This window comes from Rhagoletis pomonella, unplaced genomic scaffold (assembly GCF_013731165.1).
Source record: "Rhagoletis pomonella isolate Grant_MI unplaced genomic scaffold, Rhpom_1.0 Rhpom_scaffold_00001, whole genome shotgun sequence".
Classification (NCBI taxonomy): Eukaryota; Metazoa; Arthropoda; class Insecta; order Diptera; family Tephritidae; genus Rhagoletis; species Rhagoletis pomonella.
In genome coordinates, this window is record NW_023458555.1 from 112,847,432 (window position 1) to 112,854,704 (window position 7,273).

General features: G+C 44.9%; 1 protein-coding gene across 1 annotated transcript in view; it reads right to left on the reverse strand.

Moving 5' to 3' along the window:
• LOC118749853 overlaps nucleotides 1–6,984 on the reverse strand; it is a 159,002-nt gene extending 152,018 nt beyond the window's left edge. The window contains exons 1-2 of the transcript XR_004994296.1: nucleotides 5,079–6,984; nucleotides 4,808–5,014 (exon numbers count right to left, since the gene is read on the reverse strand). The gene's annotated coding sequence lies outside the window, so the exon portion shown is untranslated. The remainder of the gene's footprint in view (nucleotides 1–4,807; nucleotides 5,015–5,078) is intronic.
• Nucleotides 6,985–7,273: the final 289 nt, after the last annotated feature.

Consider the following 7,273-nt stretch of genomic DNA (forward strand, 5'->3'; position numbering starts at 1 on the left):
TGGGCGGTGCATATATACTGATGATATTTATATTTTTCTTAAGGTTTGAAGTTTTAATTCCAATATTTTCTATTTCAGAGCGTATATTAAATATTGAGAATTTTATGTTTTTTTTTTAATGTAGATTCCATTCGATCCGTCGCTCCTGTTCTGGTATGCAAAGTTATATTCAGCTAAACTTCTGTCGTAGTTATTCTTTAACCATGTCTCTGAAAGCATAGCGATGTCGATGCTATTGTTGTGTAAAAATAATTCTAACAGTTCCTTATTTCCTAGTTTCTTCAAGCTCTGAACATTCAGTTGTAGTATTTTCATAATTGTTGTTTATGTTAAGTTGTTGTTGTGTCCCAATCTTCTAATATTTGTACTATTTGTTATTAAAGTGCTATCAAATATGTTATTAATTTTGTTGATTGTTGTGTGAATGTTGTTAAATAATTCAATTGTGCTGTGGTTTAATCTTTCATTTACATTTGACGTTAAATGTTTAGTTATAGCTAAATTTAGTTCATTAAAACTGTCCTGTGTGTCTTTGATTTTTTGTGTTTCAATTCTTATTTAATTTAAATTGATAGGTTGTATGGCGTCTCTCCATTCCTGCATCGTATTAGACGGATTTCTTTCTTCTTTCATTTTAAATATGTATACCGGCTGATTTTGGATCGTTCATTTTAAAAATCACATACAAAAATGTGTAATACTTTGAGGGTTGGGGTCATCCAGGGTCCTTTTTAATGGTCAGTGATATCCTAGGTGTTTAAAAAAGAAAGCGATCTCAGCTATTTTTAATTTTTTGCTTTCGTGAAATATATTTCAAAACTATGAATAATACCTAATAAGTTTTCTCAATTCCACGGAAATATGGTTAATATTTTTCAATAGATTATATTACTTACTATCAACTTTTCTGCCGCTTTTTACTTTTTTGACGAACACGGTCAACTGCAACTGATATATAGTCGTATGACTGAGCGATTATATATAGATACTAAAGGCCTAAACTACAAAACATAGCGACATGTAACACAACATGCAAGTGCCAGTTTATATCAAGTCGCTTATACATGTTTGAAAGTGATATATGAAGACATTGCCGAATAAATTCAAATCAAATCATGCATCAAATTTATGCATGTCAACAAAAGGAACACATGCGACATATTCAGCATTAATATTTACATTGTATATACGGGAAGAGATTTTCCGAATTTTGCAAGCCCCTACTATATTAAATTTTATTAAACAATTACATAATTAAAAATCTATATACCAACGGTGGGCGAACGTAGCTCTTTGAGCCAAAGGCGGCTCTTTGCTTAGCAAAGTGCGGCTCTTTTTACTTTCTCCTTACTTAGAATATTTTTGCTCTTTTTACTTTTTAAAATACATATTTCATACGTATTACACATATTTGCTAACAAGAAAGCAGCTGATCAAGAAGAGCTGTTTGGAATTTACGTAAATCCCTAAATTGAATTTAATGGCTTGGAAGTTGAAATAGTAAAATGCGACTAATTAAACTTGTAAGAAATAAGTAATTATTCGTTTAGTCAGTGAACTGTGTCAGGATAAGAATTAAGGATTTGTTTTCTTACGTTTTAAATTTTTTACTTTTTGCTGGTCTATTTTGCGCTGGTAGCATAAATTTTATAACCGATAATTAGGTTAGGTTAGGTTACACTGGCCGGCTGATGCGCCTTACATAGACCCATTGGTCCCTTGTAGTGCCAGATGGAGGTCCGTTTTACTGCGATCTAAAGTAGTCGTCGTATAGGACGTCAACGCTTTTTGCAAAGTTCAAGAGAGCCCTAATATCCAGTTTTGAAGTCTCCTCTAGTCCTTTGAACTGCGAAACTCCGAGATATGTAAGGCGAGTTCTAGCTAAGGCCGGACAGATAGAGAGGAGGTGTTCTAACGTCTCACTCATGCCTTCCTCCCTGCACTTCCTGCTTGCGTCACTGTTAGTAATGCCCATTCTGCATGCATGGGATGCCAGTAGGTTGTGGCCCGTCATTAGGCCAACAACTGTCCTGCAATCCCTGCGTGACCGTGTAAGCAAGAAATGGGTGTTTCCTTTGCAGCGATTCTACATGATCTTGGTGGTTTTGCATGTCGCTAAAGCGTTCCATCTCACCCGGATCCGGCATTCACCTCTTTCGGAAATTTCATTATAGATCGTTTTAGCGACTTTCATCAGCTATTTCGTTGCCTAAAATGCCCTTGTGGCCTGGAACCTAGTATATATGCAGCCGTTTACCCTCGGCCACCCTGCCTTCTGCTTCCCTGCTTCTAAGAACATTTTCTGACGAAATACGATGTGAGATTATAGCCTTAATCGCCGCCTGGCTATCGACATATATGTTGATATTCTTTATATAGTTTCCTGCGTTGTTAGCAATCTCAGCAGCTTTCCCTATAGCGAAGACTTCCCTCTGGAAGATACCGCAGTACTCTGGAAGCTTGAAGGGTTGCCTGAGGTCTAGATCGGCGCCCACTCCATCACCCATTTTTGATCCATCCGTATAGATGTTATACGTTCCGCTGGCAGGTCGCCTGGTCATGCGCCATCCGCCCTCCTTACACGTAGCTTTAAACCTTCTTTCCCAGATGAAGCGTGGGGGTATGTGGTCAATTTTGTCCTCCATCCCCCTGCATATCGAGCTGTGCCCGATGGTTCTAGCGGAGAATTCACCTAAGGCCATCAATGTCAAGGCGGATTTCGCTGCAGTGCTCTCCACTGCGATGTCGATTGGCGGTAGGTCAAGTTGCCTTTCAAGTACCGCCGTTGGAGTGGTCCTTGGCGCTCCTGTTATGTACAGAGCAGCGAGCCGCTGTACTCACTCCAATGGTTTTCTATACGAGATTTTGTTGGCAGCGGTCCACCATACCAGAGCGCCGTAGAGCAATATCGGCCTTACTACCGCTTTGTAACACCAATGCATGAGGCCAGGGGATAGGCTCCATGTGGTACCCAGCATCCTTTTACATGCGTGAAGGGCACCACTGGCCTTTCTCGCCCTTTCCTCTACATTTAGCTTCCACATCAGTTTGCTGTCCAATATCACTCCCAGGTACTTGGTGTGATCCTTGATTGATAGATCCTCCCCGTTGAGCCTCGGGGGTTTCCACGCGGGGATTTTGTACCTTCTTGTGAACAGTACCGCATCCGTTTTGTCAGCATTTACCTCTAAGTTTGCTGTTGTCGCCCATCGATGTACGACCCTTAGAGCGCTTTCCATTACGTTACTGATGGTGTCTAGGAATTTCCCCGTAACAACTATAGCTATGGCTTCCGCATAGGCAATTAGTCTGGGTGCTTTCCCTTCGAATTTTCCCCAGAAGCTCATTCGCTACGAGTAGCCACAGGAGTGGTGACAGAACGCCACCCTGAGGAGTTCCTCTACGCGCTAGTCTGAGCAGTCTGGCTTCGTTCCGCTCCGCGTTAATCTTTCTGGAGCTCAGCAGGCTTTTTATCCATAGTAGGATGGCAGACTCTACCTGAGCTGCTTCTAGACTTTCCACTATTGCCTCATAGGAGACATTATTAAATTTATTTATTTATTTATTTATTTATTTATTTACCCCTAGGGCATATTCCTCATGCTCCAGAGTTCTTTCTATTTCCGTGGTTAGCGAGTGAAGTGCAGTCTCAGTGGATCTACCCTTCGTGTAAGCATGCTGCGCCTTTGATATGCTGGCCGACGGCAGCTTATCCTTAATATATGCGTCCAGAATCTTTTCCAGCGTCTTTAGAAGGAATGAGGTTAGACTAATTGGTCTGTATTTTTTCGAATAGAGGGGATTTCCTATGCCCGCCTTCGGTATGAATACGACTCTCGCCTCTCTCCACAGGACAGGCACATAGTTTAACCTTAAACATCCCTTGTATATTATTTTCAAGTATGGTGCCAGCACTGCGGAAATTTTTTGCATCATGGCTGGAAAGATACCGTCTGTGCCTGGGGACTTAAACGGTTCGAAGCCATCGATAGCCCACCGTATTTTTTTCCGTTATGATGTCCGGGGGGACATTTTCCATGCTATCCCCTAAAAATTGTAGATCTATGCTGTCTGTACACCCCGGAAAATGTGTGCTGACCAGGTCTTCCAGTGAGTCCTCACTGCTTCCAGTCCACTCTCCACATTTTTTACGTAGCAACCTTAGAGTAGTCGGGTTCTTGGATAGCAATTTCCTTAGCCTGGCTACCTCGGTTGTTTTTTCTAATTCACCGCAGAAGCTCTTCCACGACTCCCGCTTGCATTTGCGAATCTCTTTCTTGTATTCCTTAAGTATATCTTTGTATTCCATCCAGCAGAACTCGTCATCGGCTATCTTGGCCAGTTTGAAGAGTTCTCTGACATTTCTTCTGAGTGCTCCGAGCCCCCTGTTCCACCAAGGTGGCTTTGAACCTCGCCTTCCATATCACGGAGGGAATGCGATGCGATAAGCTTAGATTGTTGGTAAGTGTGACTACCAGTTCCTCCAATTCAGAGTGGGAGTCACTTACCCTATACTTGTTTAAATTCTTCCTCACTACCCTTTCATACAATTCTCAGTTCGTATTCTTGGGATTTCTGAAAGTTTCGCTTTTTGTACGGGCTGAGAATTCTACCTCAAATCCTACATAGCTATGGTCAGAAAACGAGGGTGTACTAAGCACCTCCCAGTTTCCTACTCCGATTCCCCCACTAGTGTGGAGTGTTATATCAAGAACGTTCTTCGAGGTAGGGCCAATATAAGTTGGTTCTTCACCCCGGTTGGCTATATCTAAATTACTTGTTAAGATAAAGTTTAGTAAAGACTCACCCCTTTCGTTGGTATCTCCACTCCCCCATACCGTATTGTGCGCATTGTCATCCGCGCCTATGACGAGTGGACGTTTCGCCTTCTCGGCCTCTGCCACCAACCTCCGGAGTCCGTTTGGTGGCGCCTCCTCGTCGTGAGGCATGTAACAAGATGCAAGGAGTATTGTGTCATCCTTGCCATCCTTCACAGCTACCACCGTCAGGTCGTCTGAAGAGAAATTAAGATCAATATAAGAGTGTATACTTTTCTTAACCAGTATAGCTGTTCTTACCTTATTTGTTGCACTCGGGATGTGCGTGTAGTATGTTTGCGACTTTAGTCCAGATACCACGTTTCCCGATGCTATCCATGGCTCCTGGACTAACGCCGCATCGTAGCCGATCCTCTCTAAATTGACGAGGAGCTCGGCAGAGCCGACCTTGCTTTTATGCAAGTTTATCTGAAGAACCTTCACTGCAAGGATCAGGATTCTTCTCGGGGTCGGGTAGAGTCTCCGGTTCACCCTTCTTGGTATCCTGGAGTTTCAAGGTGGCCTCCAGGATCTCTCCCAGATCCTCCTCAACCTCTCGCTCCTCCAACGTGTTCTCATTCTTATCGGCCAGGTTTCGCTTCTTCAGGCGAAGGTATACGCTACCTACGCCCCACGCTATCTTCCCGAACCTAGCGTACAATATGTCTTCGTCCGGCTTATTTATTTGGAGGATGTAGTTTTGGCTGCCATCCTCCTTACCGGAGTTGGTGACCTTTAACACCCTCCAATCTCCCGTCGGCACGTCTGGATTCTGTCTCTGCAGAAGCCGCAGCGCATTCTCCGGCTTTACCGTGCGGGGTATGAGCACCTTCGCTTTCGGTATGGACGGTATGCAGCTGCGGTCCACAACCTACAAGACGGCGCCCTCCCACAGGCCTTGAAGCGTCGCGACAGCTTCCTTTACCCATAGTAGAGTTGGATCGTCCTTGCACTTTAGTATTTTAACCCCGTTTAGCCACCCCGCACCATCGAAAGTTGGCATGGTCGTGTTAGGGTCCCCATCCATTTTCTCGACGAGCGCATCCAACAGCTTTACCTCCACTGCTCCACAGCGCTCCTGAGACATTTCTGCCAGCGGATTGCTACGGTCTATGAGTGCCACGATTAGATGTCTCCTGGCTATCTCACTGGCCGTTGCCGTCGCTCTCGATGTTGTCGCTTTCTCTTGATCGTGCCTGGCGTTTGGCTTTGCAGCGTCGTCTTTGCGCTTCGATCTCTTGGACGGCCTTGCTATCTCGCTTTCAGCAGACCGCTGCCTTTTAGCCGCGATTCCTTCCTCGATCCGGTTTGCGAATCCCGGGTCCGTGGCATTGAATCGTGGCCTTGCTGCGTAGTACGCCCGGCCTTCCTCCATTTTCCCCTTAGCACAAGCCAACCTTTCCTTCTCTTCCTTCGTACGGTTGGACTTGCAGCTAAGTCTCTCGTGGACTTTGACCGCCGCCTTGTATATGGCTTTAGCCTTCAACCCCTCCCTACTGGGGTTTGCCCTAGGCCTTTTCTTTGATGCCGAACAAGCACCTTTGGCATACCCCGGAGAGCGTAGCAGGGCTTCTTCCTCTTGGGTGGTAACGCTTTCGAGGTCCGAGTCTTCGTGGACTGTGGCACCCATGCGCTGTAGCGTCGGTTTGGCGGTAGCACTACAACCGCTGTGAACCGCTCCCTCCACACCAGAGGTGTGGCCGCTGGCGACACAGCGAGTAGAATCGCTGTGCCCGCCGGTGATAGTAGCCACTTCTCCCACCGACGTTTGGGCTGATATCCCAGCCCGTTCTTCTTCTTTTCTAGCCTCCATGGTGAGTTTTTGTGTCAGGGAACCTCTACCCCTAGCGTTTTATACCTACCGCCAGGTACCTCGTTAGCAATGGCAGAAGTAGGCATACACCCCCCTCCACCAGTTTCATATGCAGAGCAGAGCAGAGCATAGCACTAGGAAGAGAAGGATGGATACATACTCCTGCTTTCGCTAGACGCCGCCTGCTCGCACCGCCAAGACCCGCTCTAGGTACTAGCCTAGGTGCTAAGCCATCGCGGTGACAGCAGCGACGCCCATTGCCCAGTCGGCACCCGCGGGGAGGATATAGCTAAGAGGATTTTTGCCGACCTAACCGATAATTAAAGTGTTTGTAAATTTTTAAACCTTTTTCGCATTCTGTGCTCTCTTGTAACCGGTAATTTGGTTACCGTCTCATAAGCTGGTAACAAAATATTGCCCCGTGAAATATGCAATACACAAATTTTCATAGCTGAGTTGCTGAATATTTTCACTGCATTACCAACGTACCTAGAATCGCGGTGACAAGAAGTGGTAAAATTTTTTGGTAATAAAATTTTCCGGTCACAAAATCTTCGGTAACGTGCAGAATAGACCTGTTAATGTAAACAAAATTTTTATCAGCTGTACATCTAACTAGCAAGTTTCTGCAAATTTTCTGTTC